Genomic DNA, 13,830 nt, shown 5'->3' on the forward strand with positions numbered 1-13,830 from the left:
TGAGTTGCGCTCAAAAGGTTCTCTGTTTACTTGTTTCATTCACATCCTGTTACGATGGAGGACACGGTCAATAGTGGAAATGCTCACACTGTCGATTCCCTGGAAATGTGTGTTGTCTTGTATCACTCGTTTCTGGATTTCTCTGAGTCGTATTGCATTATCTTGAAGGACCATGCCAACTATAACGGCCTCTTGCTCCCGAGTGAATATAGCTGTCCTTCCACCTGCATGTGGCAGCCTTGCAATTCTACAAAAAGTAGTTGTGCAGTTACAAAACATATTCATGCAGTACAATACATACAGTGATTAACTTTACAAATGTCTATTGAAACAGCTGCATATAGTGTAGTACAGTAAATTTGCAATTACAAAAATACAGTAGTATACTGTACCTGTTCTCTCCTCTGAATGTCCTTACTATGGTGGACACAGAAAATCAGCTCAAATTGGGTTGCACTCTAAGTCCTGCTTCCCTCATTGTCAGTCCATGGACAAGAACATGGTCTATAACTGTTGCTCAAATTTCATTAGATATTTCCACTCTTTGTCTTCCTCTTCGTCCTCCTCTTCCTCTTTCTTGCCTTCCTCCTCCTCTTCCTCCTCCATTCTCAGACTTTCTCCTTCCCACCTTCAACAACCTGTTTGCTCTCTGAGCTGGCTTATGTTGGTTGTGTCGCACCATTTGAAACAGGTTAAATCAATTTTGAGTGGTTGTGTTCAATCAATGACATATGGTCTCTATTTGTATTTGATTGTTGCCACTTGTGTTTACCAGTATGGATGACATGTGCATTAGAGTGCAGAATGTGTTTTGAGAATGGGAATGTGTTTAGAGTTTTGCTGAAAAGTCTAAGTGAGATCTGCAAATTGTGTTTTACCATGTGAAATGGTTTAAGGTATTGACAACAGACTGCATAATTAGCTAAATGAGTCCAGGCAACTGAGAACGTTGTTTAGCAATTGAGAAAACTGTCATTGAGAGAAAACTGTCATTGAGAGAAATCTTCCGGTGTGAGTCCAGCTACAACAATAGCTGAGCTTCAGCATGCCCTAAAGTCAAGCCTTCAACAATGGATTCATTCTGGCCCCATATATACAGTGGGGAGAACAAGTATTTGATACACTGCCGATTTTGCAGGTTTTCCTACTTACAAAGCATGTAGAGGTCTGTAGTTTTTATCATAGGTACACTTCAGGAAAAAAAGTCAGAAAATCACATTGTATGATTTTTAAGTAATGCATTTGCATTTTATTGCATGACATAAGTATTTGATACACCAGAAAAGCAGAACTTAATATTTGGTACAGAAACCTTTGTTTGCAATTACAGAGATCATACATTTCCTGTAGTTCTTGACCAGGTGTGCACACACTGCAGCAGGGATTTTGGCCCACTCCTCCATACAGACCTTCTCCAGATCCTTCAGGCTTCGGGGCTGTCACTGGGCAATACGGACTTTCAGCTCCCTCCAAATATTTTCTATTGTGTTCAGGTCTGGAGACTGGCTAGGCCATTCCAGGACCTTGAGATGCTTCTTACGGAGCCACTCCTTAGTTGCCCTGGCTGTGTGTTTCGGGTCGTTGTCATGCTGGAAGACCCAGCCACGACCCATCTTCAATGCTCTTACTGAGGGAAGGAGGTTGTTGGTCAAGATCTCGCGATACATGGTCCCATCCATCCTCCCCTCAATACGGTGCATTCGTCCTGTCCCCTTTGCAGAAAAACATCCCCAAAGAATTATGTTTCCACCTCCATGCTTCACGGTTGGGATGGTGTCCTGGGGTTGTACTCATCCTTCTTCTTCCTCCAAACACGGCGAGTGGAGTTTAGACCAAAAATATCTATTTTTGTCTCATCAGACCACATGACCTTCTCCCATTCCACCTCTGGATCATCCAGAAGGTCATTGGCAAACTTCAGACGGGCCTGGACATGTGCTGGCTTGAGCAGGGGGACCTTGCGTGCGCTGCAGGATTTTAATCCATGACGGCGTAATGTGTTACTAATGGTTTTCTTTGAGACTGTGGTCCCAGCTCTCTTCAGGTCATTGACCATGTCCTGCCGTGTAGTTCTGGGCTGATCCCTCACCTTCCTCGTGATCATTGATGCCCCACGAGGTGAGATCTTGCATGGAGCCCCAGACCGAGGGTGATTGACCGTCATCTTGAACTTCTTCCATTTTCTAATAATTGCTCCAACAATTGTTTGCTTCTCACCAAGCTGCTTGCCTATTGTCCTGTAGCCCATCCCAGCCTTGTGCAGGTCTACAATTTTACCGTGATGTCCTTACAAAGCTCTCTGGTCTTGTCCATTGTGGAGAGGTTGGTGTCTGTTTGATTGAGTGTGTGGACAGGTGTCTTTTATACAGTTAACAAGTTCAAACAGGTGCAGTTAATACAGGTAATGAGTGGAGAACAGGAGGGCTTCTTAGAAAAACTAACCGTTCTGTGAGAGCCGGAATTCTTACTGGTTGGTAGGTGATCAAATACTTACAGTATGTCATGCAATAAAATGCAAATTAATTACTTAAAAATCATACAATGTGATTTTCTGGATTTTTGTTTTAGATTCCGTCTCTCACAGTTGAAGTGTACCTATGATAAAAATTACAGACGTCTACATGTTTGGAAGTAGGAAAACCTGCAAAATTGGCAGTGTATCAAATACTTGTTCTCCCCACTGTATATATATTTATTTCCCCTCTATTTAACCAGCTAGTTGAGAACAAGTTCTCATTTACAACTGCGATCTGGCCAAGATAAAGCAAAGCAGTTTGGCACATACATCAACACAGAGTTACACATGGAATAAACAAACATACAATCAATAATACAGTTGAAAAATCTATATACAGCATGTGCAAATGAGGTAGGATAAGAGAGGTAAGGCAATAAATAGGCCATGGTGGCAAATTAATTACAATATAGCAATTAAAACACTGGAATTTCAGGAAGTGTGCAAGTTGAGATACTGGGGTGCAAAGGAGCAAGATAAATAAATACAGTATGGGTGTCATGTCTTGTTATGTCTGTTCCTGTCCTTTCTCTTCACTCTGTCTCTCTCTGCTGGTCTTTTTAGGTTACCTTCTCTGTCCCTCATTCTTCAGCTGTTCTACATCTTCCCTAACTAGCTCATTCACTCTTTTCCCACCTGTTCTCTCTTCCCCCTCTGATTAGGTCTCTATTTCTCTCTCTGTTCCTGCTACTTTCAGTGTCTGATTCTTGTTTGTGTTTTTGATGCCAGAAGCAAGCTGTCGTCTCGTTTGCTTCCACCTTGTCCTATCCTGTCGGAGTCTGCCTGGCAGGTGCATCCTGCATTATACTACGTTCTTTTGTTCCATTGACTACGTTGGAAGAGGATTTATGCCATTCCTGTTTTTCATTAAAGAACTCTGTTTTCTGTTAAAACCGCTTTTGGGTCTTCACTCAAGTACATAACAGAAGAATCAGACCAAGAATGGACCCAGCGGCTCCGGACCCTTTTCACTCCGCCGTCAAGATCCAGGGAGCGATGCTAGGCAGACACGAGGAGGAATTGTCTGCTGCTCGACATGCCGTTGAGACCCTGGCCGTCCAAGTCTCCGACCTCACAAGACAGGTTCACCAACTCCACCTCGATCCACCGCCCACTTCCAGGGTTTCCGAGTCTCCGGAGCCCAGGATCAACAACCCGCCGTGTTACTCTGGGGAGCCCACTGAGTGCCGCTCATTCCTCACTCAGTGTGATGTGGTGTTCTCTCTCCAGCCCAACACTTACTCCAGGAGCGCAGCCCGCATCGCCTACGTCATTTCTCTCCTTACCGGACGGGCGCGTGAGTGGGGCACGGCAATCTGGGAGGCGAGGGCTGAGTGTATTAACCAGTATCAGGACTTTAAGGAGGAGATGATATGGGTTTTTGACCGTTCTGTTTTTGGGGAGGAGGCTTCCAGGGCCCTGTCTTCCCTATGTCAGGGGAATCCGTCCATAACGGATTATTCTATTGAGTTTCGCACTCTCGCTGCCTCTAGTGACTGGAACGAGCCGGCTTTGCTCGCTCGTTTTCTGGAGGGTCTCCTCGTCGAGGTTAAGGATGAGATCCTCTCCCGGGAGGTTCCTTCCAGTCTGGACTCCTTAATAGCTCTCGCTATTCGCATAGAGCGACGGTGTTATGAACGTGAGTGAAGACCCAAAAGCGGTTTTAACAGAAAACAGAGTTCTTTAATGAAAAAACAGGAATGGCATAAATCCTCTTCCAACGTTGTCAGCGGAACAAAAAGAACGTTAGTATAGTGCAGGATGCACCTGCTAGGCAGACTCCGACAGGACAGGACAAGGTGGAAGCAAACGAGACGACAGCTTGCTTCTGGCATCAAAAAACACAAACAAGAATCAGACACTGAAAGTAGCAGGAACAGAGAGAGAAATAGAGACCTAATCAGAGGGGGAAGAGAGAACAGGTGGGAACGAGTGAATGAGCTAGTTAGGGAGATGTAGAACAGCTGAGGAATGAGAGACAGAGAAGGTAACCTAAAAAGACCAGCAGAGAGAGACAGAGTGAAGAGAAAGGACAGGAACAGACATAACAAGACATGACAGTACCCCCCCACTCACCGAGCGCCTCCTGGCGCACTCGAGGAGGAAACCTGGCGGCAACGGAGGAAATCATCGATCAGCGAACGGTCCAGCACGTCCCGAGAGGGAACCCAACTCCTCTCCTCAGGACCGTACCCCTCCCAATCCACTAGGTACTGATGACCACGGCCCCGAGGGCGCATGTCCAAAATCTTACGAACCCTGTAGATGGGTGCGCCTCGACAAGGATGGGGGGAGGGACGAGCGGGGGCGCGAAGAACGGGCTTAACACAGGAGACATGGAAGACCGGGTGAACGCGACGAAGATAGCGCTGGAGAAGAAGTCGCACTGCGACAGGATTAATGACCTGAGAAATACGGAACGGACCAATGAACCGCGGGGCCAACTTGCGAGAAGCTGTCTTAAGGGGAAGGTTCTGAGTGGAGAGCCATACTCTCTGACCGCAACAATATCTAGGACTCTTGGTCCTACGCTTATTAGCGGCCCTCACAGTCTGCGCCCTATTACGGCAAAGTGCCGACCTGACCCCCTTCCAGGTGCGCTCGCAACGCTGGACAAAAGCCTGAGCGGAGGGGACGCAGGACTCGGCGAGCTGAGATGAGAACAGCGGAGGCTGGTACCCGAGGCTACTCTGAAAAGGGGATAGACCGGTAGCAGACGAGGGAAGCGAGTTGTGGGCGTACTCTGCCCAGGGGAGCTGTTCTGACCAAGACGCAGGGTTACGAAAAGAAAGACTGCGTAAAATGCGACCAACAGTCTGATTGGCCCGTTCGGCTTGACCGTTAGACTGGGGATGAAAGCCGGACGAGAGACTGACGGAAGCCCCAATCAAACGGCAAAACTCCCTCCAAAATTGAGACGTGAACTGCGGGCCTCTGTCGGAAACGACGTCAGACGGAAGGCCATGAATTCGGAAAACATTCTCGATAATGATCTGAGCCGTCTCCTTAGCAGAAGGGAGCTTATCGAGAGGAATGAAATGAGCCGCCTTAGAGAATCTATCGACAACCGTAAGAATAACTGTCTTCCCCGCTGATGAAGGCAGTCCGGTGATGAAATCTAAAGCGATGTGAGACCACGGTCGAGAGGGAATGGGAAGCGGTCTGAGACGGCCGGCAGGAGGAGAGTTCCCAGATTTAGTCTGCGCGCAGACCGAACAAGCGGCGACAAATCGACGCGCGTCACGTTCCCGAGTGGGCCACCAGAAACGCTGGCGAATGAAAGCGAGCGTACCCCGAACGCCGGGGTGGCCGGCTAACTTGGCAGAGTGGGCCCACTGAAGAACGGCCGGACGAGTAGGAACGGGAACGAACAGAAGGTTCCTAGGACAAGCTCGCGGCGACGGAGTGTGAGCGAGTGCTTGCTTTACCTGCCTCTCAATTCCCCAGACAGTCAACCCGACAACACGCCCCTCAGGGAGAATCCCATCGGGGTCGGTGGAGACCTCAGAAGAACTGAAGAGACGAGATAAAGCATCAGGTTTGGTGTTTTTTGAGCCCGGACGATAAGAAACAACAAACTCGAAACGAGCGAAAAACAGAGCCCAACGAGCCTGACGTGCATTAAGTCGTTTGGCTGAACGGATGTACTCAAGGTTCCTATGGTCAGTCCAAACGACAAAAGGAACGGTCGCCCCCTCCAACCACTGTCGCCATTCGCCTAGGGCTAAGCGGATGGCGAGCAGTTCGCGATTACCAACATCATAGTTACGTTCTGACGGCGATAAGCGATGAGAGAAAAACGCGCAAGGATGGACCTTGCCGTCAGAGAGAGAGCGCTGAGAAAGAATGGCTCCCACGCCCACCTCTGACGCGTCAACCTCAACAACAAACTGTCTAGAGATGTCAGGTGTAACAAGAATAGGTGCGGATGTAAAACGATTCTTAAGAAGATCAAAAGCTCCCTGGGCGGAAACGGACCACTTAAAGCACGTCTTAACAGAAGTAAGGGCTGTGAGGGGAGCTGCCACCTGACCGAAATTACGGATGAAACGACGGTAGAAATTAGCGAAGCCCAGAAAGCGCTGCAGCTCGACGCGTGACTTAGGAACGGGCCAATCAATGACAGCCTGGACCTTAGCGGGATCCATCTTAATGCCCTCAGCGGAAATAACGGAACCGAGAAAAGGGACAGAGGCGGCATGAAAAGTGCACTTCTCAGACTTCACATAAAGACAGTTCTCCAAAAGGCGCTGGAGGACGCGTCGCACGTGCTGAACATGAATCGAGAGAGACGGTGAAAAAATCAGGATATCGTCCATGTAAACGAAAACAAAAATGTTCAGCATGTCTCTCAGGACGTCGTTAACTAGTGCCTGAAAGACAGCTGGAGCGTTAACGAGGCCGAAAGGAAGAACCCGGTATTCAAAGTGCCCTAACGGAGTGTTAAACGCCGTCTTCCACTCGTCCCCCTCCCTGATGCGCACGAGATGGTAGGCGTTACGAAGGTCCAATTTGGTGAAAAACCTGGCTCCCTGCAGGATCTCGAAGGCTGAAGACATAAGAGGAAGCGGATAACGATTCTTAACTGTTATGTCATTCAGCCTCGATAATCCACGCATGGGCGCAGGGACCCGTCCTTCTTCTGAACAAAAAAAACCCCGCTCCGGCGGGAGAGGAGGAGGAGACTATAGTACCGGCGTCGAGCGAAACCGACAAATAATCCTCGAGAGCCTTACGTTCGGGAGCCGACAGAGAGTATAATCTACCCCGGGGGAGTAGTTCCCGGAAGGAGATCAATACTACAGTCATACGACCGGTGTGGAGGGAGAGAAGTGGCCTTGGAACGACTGAACACCGTGCGCAGATCGTGATACTCCTCCGGCACCCCTGTCAAATCGCCAGGCTCCTCCTGTGAAGAAGAGACAGAGGAAACAGGAGGGATAGCAGACATTAAACAGGTTACATGACAAGAAACATTCCAGGATAGGATAGTATTACTAGACCAATTAATAGAAGGGTTATGGCGCACTAGCCAGGGATGACCCAAAACAACAGGTGTAAAAGGTGAACGAAAAATTAAAAAAGAAATGGTTTCGCTATGATTACCAGAGACAGTGAGGGTTAAAGGCAGCGTCTCACGCTGAATCTTGGGGAGAGAACTACCATCTAAAGCGAACAAGGCCCTGGGCTCCCTAACTGTCTGAGAGGAATGTCATGTTCCCGAGCCCAGGTCTCGTCCATAAAACAGCCCTCCGCCCCAGAGTCTATCAAGGCACTGCAGGAAGCAGATGAACCGGGCCAGCGGAGATGGACCGGAAAGGTAGTGCGTGATCCAGAAGGAGAGGCCTGAGTAGTTGCGCTCACCAGTAGCCCTCCTCTTACTGATGAGCTCTGGCTTTTACTGGACATGAGGTGACAAAATGACCAGCGGAGCCGCAGTAGAGACAGAGGCGATTGGTGATTCTCCGTTCCCTCTCCTTGGCCGAGATGCGAATACCCCCAGCTGCATAGGCTCAGCATCCGAGCCGGCGGAGGAGGGTGGCAGTGATGCGGCAGGTGGCAGTGATGTGGAGAGGGGAGCAACGGAGAACGTGAGCTCCTTTCCACGAGCTCGGCGACGAAGATCAAACCGTCGCTCTATGCGAATAGCGAGAGCTATTAAGGAGTCCAGACTGGAAGGAACCTCCCGGGAGAGGATCTCATCCTTAACCTCGACGAGGAGACCCTCCAGAAAACGAGCGAGCAAAGCCGGCTCGTTCCAGTCACTAGAGGCAGCGAGAGTGCGAAACTCAATAGAATAATCCGTTATGGATCGATTCCCCTGACATAGGGAAGACAGGGCCCTGGAAGCCTCCTCGCCAAAAACAGAACGGTCAAAAACCCGTATCATCTCCTCCTTAAAGTCCTGATACTGGTTAATACACTCAGCCCTCGCCTCCCAGACTGCCGTGCCCCACTCACGCGCCCGTCCGGTAAGGAGAGAAATGACGTAGGCGATGCGGGCTGCGCTCCTGGAGTAAGTGTTGGGCTGGAGAGAGAACACCACATCACACTGAGTGAGGAATGAGCGGCACTCAGTGGGCTCCCCAGAGTAACACGGCGGGTTGTTGATCCTGGGCTCCGGAGACTCGGAAACCCTGGAAGTGGGCGGTGGATCGAGGTGGAGTTGGTGAACCTGTCTTGTGAGGTCGGAGACTTGGACGGCCAGGGTCTCAACGGCATGTTGAGCAGCAGACAATTCCTCCTCGTGTCTGCCTAGCATCGCTCCCTGGATCTCGACGGCGGAGCGAAAAGGGTCCGGAGCCGCTGGGTCCATTCTTGGTCTGATTCTTCTGTTATGAACGTGAGTGAAGACCCAAAAGCGGTTTTAACAGAAAACAGAGTTCTTTAATGAAAAAACAGGAATGGCATAAATCCTCTTCCAACGGCGTCAGCGGAACAAAAAGAACGTTAGTATAGTGCAGGATGCACCTGCTAGGCAGACTCCGACAGGACAGGACAAGGTGGAAGCAAACGAGACGACAGCTTGCTTCTGGCATCAAAAAACACAAACAAGAATCAGACACTGAAAGTAGCAGGAACAGAGAGAGAAATAGAGACCTAATCAGAGGGGGAAGAGAGAACAGGTGGGAACGAGTGAATGAGCTAGTTAGGGAGATGTAGAACAGCTGAGGAATGAGAGACAGAGAAGGTAACCTAAAAAGACCAGCAGAGAGAGACAGAGTGAAGAGAAAGGACAGGAACAGACATAACAAGACATGACAGACGGTTTGATCTTCGTCGCCGAGCTCGTGGAAAGGAGCTCGCGTTCTCCGTCGCTCCCCTCTCCACATCACTGCCACCTGCCGCATCACTGCCACCCTCCTCCGCCGGCTCGGATGCTGAGCCTATGCAGCTGGGGGGTATCCGCATCTCGGCCAAGGAGAAGGAACGGAGAATCACCAATCGCCTCTGTCTCTACTGCGGCTCCGCTGGTCATTTTGTCACCTCATGTCCAGTAAAAGCCAGAGCTCATCAGTAAGAGGAGGGCTACTGGTGAGCGCAACTACTCAGGCCTCTCCTTCTGGATCACGCACTACCTTTCCGGTCCATCTCCGCTGGCCCGGTTCATCTGCTTCCTGCAGTGCCTTGATAGACTCTGGGGCGGAGGGCTGTTTTATGGACGAGACCTGGGCTCGGGAACATGACATTCCTCTCAGACAGTTAGGGGAGCCCACGGCCTTGTTCGCTTTAGATGGTAGTTCTCTCCCCAAGATTCAGCATGAGACGCTGCCTTTAACCCTCACTGTCTCTGGTAATCATAGCGAAACCATTTCTTTTTTAATTTTTCGTTCACCTTTTACACCTGTTGTTTTGGGTCATCCCTGGCTAGTGCGCCATAACCCTTCTATTAATTGGTCTAGTAATACTATCCTATCCTGGAATGTTTCTTGTCATGTGACCTGTTTAATGTCTGCTATCCCTCCTGTTTCCTCTGTCTCTTCTTCACAGGAGGAGCCTGGCGATTTGACAGGGGTGCCGGAGGAGTATCACGATCTGCGCACGGTGTTCAGTCGTTCCAAGGCCACTTCTCTCCCTCCACACCGGTCGTATGACTGTAGTATTGATCTCCTTCCGGGAACTACTCCCCCCCGGGGTAGATTATACTCTCTGTCGGCTCCCGAACGTAAGGCTCTCGAGGATTATTTGTCGGTTTCGCTCGACGCCGGTACCATAGTCTCCTCCTCCTCTCCCGCCGGAGCGGGGTTTTTTTTTGTTCAGAAGAAGGACGGGTCCCTGCGCCCATGCGTGGATTATCGAGGGCTGAATGACATAACAGTTAAGAATCGTTATCCGCTTCCTCTTATGTCTTCAGCCTTCGAGATCCTGCAGGGAGCCAGGTTTTTCACCAAATTGGACCTTCGTAACGCCTACCATCTCGTGCGCATCAGGGAGGGGGACGAGTGGAAGACGGCGTTTAACACTCCGTTAGGGCACTTTGAATACCGGGTTCTTCCTTTCGGCCTCGTTAACGCTCCAGCTGTCTTTCAGGCACTAGTTAACGACGTCCTGAGAGACATGCTGAACATTTTTGTTTTCGTTTACATGGACGATATCCTGATTTTTTCTCCGTCTCTCTCGATTCATGTTCAGCACGTGCGACGCGTCCTCCAGCGCCTTTTGGAGAACTGTCTTTATGTGAAGGCTGAGAAGTGCATTTTTCATGCCGCCTCTGTCCCTTTTCTCGGTTCCGTTATTTCCGCTGAGGGCATTAAGATGGATCCCGCTAAGGTCCAGGCTGTCATTGATTGGCCCGTTCCTAAGTCACGCGTCGAGCTGCAGCGCTTTCTGGGCTTCGCTAATTTCTATCGTCGTTTCATCCGTAATTTCGGTCAGGTGGCAGCTCCCCTCACAGCCCTTACTTCTGTTAAAACGTGCTTTAAGTGGTCCGTTTCCGCCCAGGGAGCTTTTGATCTTCTTAAGAATCGTTTTACATCCGCACCTATTCTTGTTACACCTGACATCTCTAGTCAGTTTGTTGTTGAGGTTGACGCGTCAGAGGTGGGCGTGGGAGCCATTCTTTCTCAGCTCTCTCTCTGACGGCAAGGTCCATCCTTGCGCGTTTTTTCTCTCATCGCTTATCGCCGTCAGAACGTAACTATGATGTTGGTAATCGCGAACTGCTCGCCATCCGCTTAGCCCTAGGCGAATGGCGACAGTGGTTGGAGGGGGCGACCGTTCCTTTGTCGTTTGGACTGACCATAGGAACCTTGAGTACATCCGTTCAGCCAAAGGACTTAATGCGCGTCAGGCTCGTTGGGCTCTGTTTTTCGCTCGTTTCGAGTTTGTTATTTCTTATCGTCCGGGCTCAAAAACACCAAGCCTGATGCTTTATCTCGTCTCTTCAGTTCTTCTGAGGTCTCCACCGACCCCGAGGGGATTCTCCTGACGGGCGTGTTGTCGGGTTGACTGTCTGGGGAATTGAGAGGCAGGTAAAGCAAGCACTCGCTCACACTCCGTCGCCGCGAGCTTGTCCTAGGAACCTTCTGTTCGTTCCCGTTCCTACTCGTCCGGCCGTTCTTCAGTGGGCCCACTCTGCCAAGTTAGCCGGCCACCCCGGCGTTCGGGGTACGCTCGCTTCCATTCGCCAGCGTTTCTGGTGGCCCACTCGGGAACGTGACGCGCGTCGATTTGTCGCCGCTTGTTCGGTCTGCGCGCAGACTAAATCTGGGAACTCTCCTCCTGCCGGCCGTCTCAGACCGCTTCCCATTCCCTCTCGACCGTGGTCTCACATCGCTTTAGATTTTATCACCGGACTGCCTTCATCAGCGGGGAAGACAGTTATTCTTACGGTTGTCGATAGATTCTCTAAGGCGGCTCATTTCATTCCTCTCGCTAAGCTCCCTTCTGCTAAGGAGACGGCTCAGATCATTATCGAGAATGTTTTCCGAATTCATGGCCTTCCGTCTGACGTCGTTTCCGACAGAGGCCCGCAGTTCACGTCTCAATTTTGGAGGGAGTTTTGCCGTTTGATTGGGGCTTCCGTCAGTCTCTCGTCCGGCTTTCATCCCCAGTCTAACGGTCAAGCCGAACGGGCCAATCAGACTGTTGGTCGCATTTTACGCAGTCTTTCTTTTCGTAACCCTGCGTCTTGGTCAGAACAGCTCCCCTGGGCAGAGTACGCCCACAACTCACTTCCCTCGTCTGCTACCGGTCTATCTCCTTTTCAGAGTAGCCTCGGGTACCAGCCTCCGCTGTTCTCATCTCAGCTCGCCGAGTCCTGCGTCCCCTCCGCTCAGGCTTTTGTCCAGCGTTGCGAGCGCACCTGGAAGGGGGTCAGGTCGGCACTTTGCCGTAATAGGGCGCAGACTGTGAGGGCCGCTAATAAGCGTAGGACCAAGAGTCCTAGATATTGTTGCGGTCAGAGAGTATGGCTCTCCACTCAGAACCTTCCCCTTAAGACAGCTTCTCGCAAGTTGGCTCCGCGGTTCATTGGTCCGTTCCGTATTTCTCAGGTCATTAATCCTGTCGCAGTGCGACTTCTTCTCCCGCGCTATCTTCATCGCGTTCACCCGGTCTTCCATGTCTCCTGTGTTAAGCCCGTTCTTCGCGCCCCCGCTCGTCCCCCCCCCCGTCCTTGTCGAGGGCGCACCCATCTACAGGGTTCGTAAGATTTTGGACATGCGCCCTCGGGGCCGTGGTCATCAGTACCTAGTGGATTGGGAGGGGTACGGTCCTGAGGAGAGGAGTTGGGTTCCCTCTCGGGACGTGCTGGACCGTTCGCTGATCGATGATTTCCTCCGTTGCCGCCAGGTTTCCTCCTCGAGTGCGCCAGGAGGCGCTCGGTGAGTGGGGGGGTACTGTCATGTCTTGTTATGTCTGTTCCTGTCCTTTCTCTTCACTCTGTCTCTCTCTGCTGGTCTTTTTAGGTTACCTTCTCTGTCCCTCATTCTTCAGCTGTTCTACATCTCCCTAACTAGCTCATTCACTCTTTTCCCACCTGTTCTCTCTTCCCCCTCTGATTAGGTCTCTATTTCTCTCTCTGTTCCTGCTACTTTCAGTGTCTGATTCTTGTTTGTGTTTTTGATGCCAGAAGCAAGCTGTCGTCTCGTTTGCTTCCACCTTGTCCTATCCTGTCAGAGTCTGCCTGGCAGGTGCATCCTGCATTATACTACGTTCTTTTGTTCCATTGACTACGTTGGAAGAGGATTTATGCCATTCCTGTTTTTCATTAAAGAACTCTGTTTTCTGTTAAAACCGCTTTTGGGTCTTCACTCAAGTACATAACAATGGGGATGAGTTAGATTGGATGAGCTATTTACCGATGAGCTATGTACAGGTGCAGTGATCTGTGAGCTCCTCTGACAGCTGGTGCTTAAACCTAGTCAGGGAGGTAAGAGTCTCCAGCTTCAGAGATTTTTGCAGTTGGTTCCAGTCATTGGCAGCAGAGAACTGGAAGGAGAGGTGGTGGGTATAATATAATGCTGGTGGGAATGAAACATTCAGCACCACAGAATCCCCCCTCTGCATCATGGGGTGACAGGGTGGCCTAGTGGTTAGAGCGTTGGACTAGTAACCGGAAGGTTGCAAGTTCAAACCCCCGAGCTGACAAGGTACACATCTGTCGTTCTGCCCCTGAACAGGCAGTTAACCCACTGTTCCTAGGCCGTCATTGAAAATAAGAATTTGTTCTTAACTGACTTGCCTTGTTAAATAAAGGTAACAAATAAGAAAAATTATGATAGTACATATTTTTGGGACATGATTTAAACTATATTATACATGTATATTGCATAACCTAGCAATAAACACATGAGCACGCTGTTACTACACAC

The sequence above is a fragment of the Oncorhynchus masou genome, chromosome 22 (assembly GCF_036934945.1).
Source record: "Oncorhynchus masou masou isolate Uvic2021 chromosome 22, UVic_Omas_1.1, whole genome shotgun sequence".
Taxonomy (NCBI): Eukaryota; Metazoa; Chordata; class Actinopteri; order Salmoniformes; family Salmonidae; genus Oncorhynchus; species Oncorhynchus masou.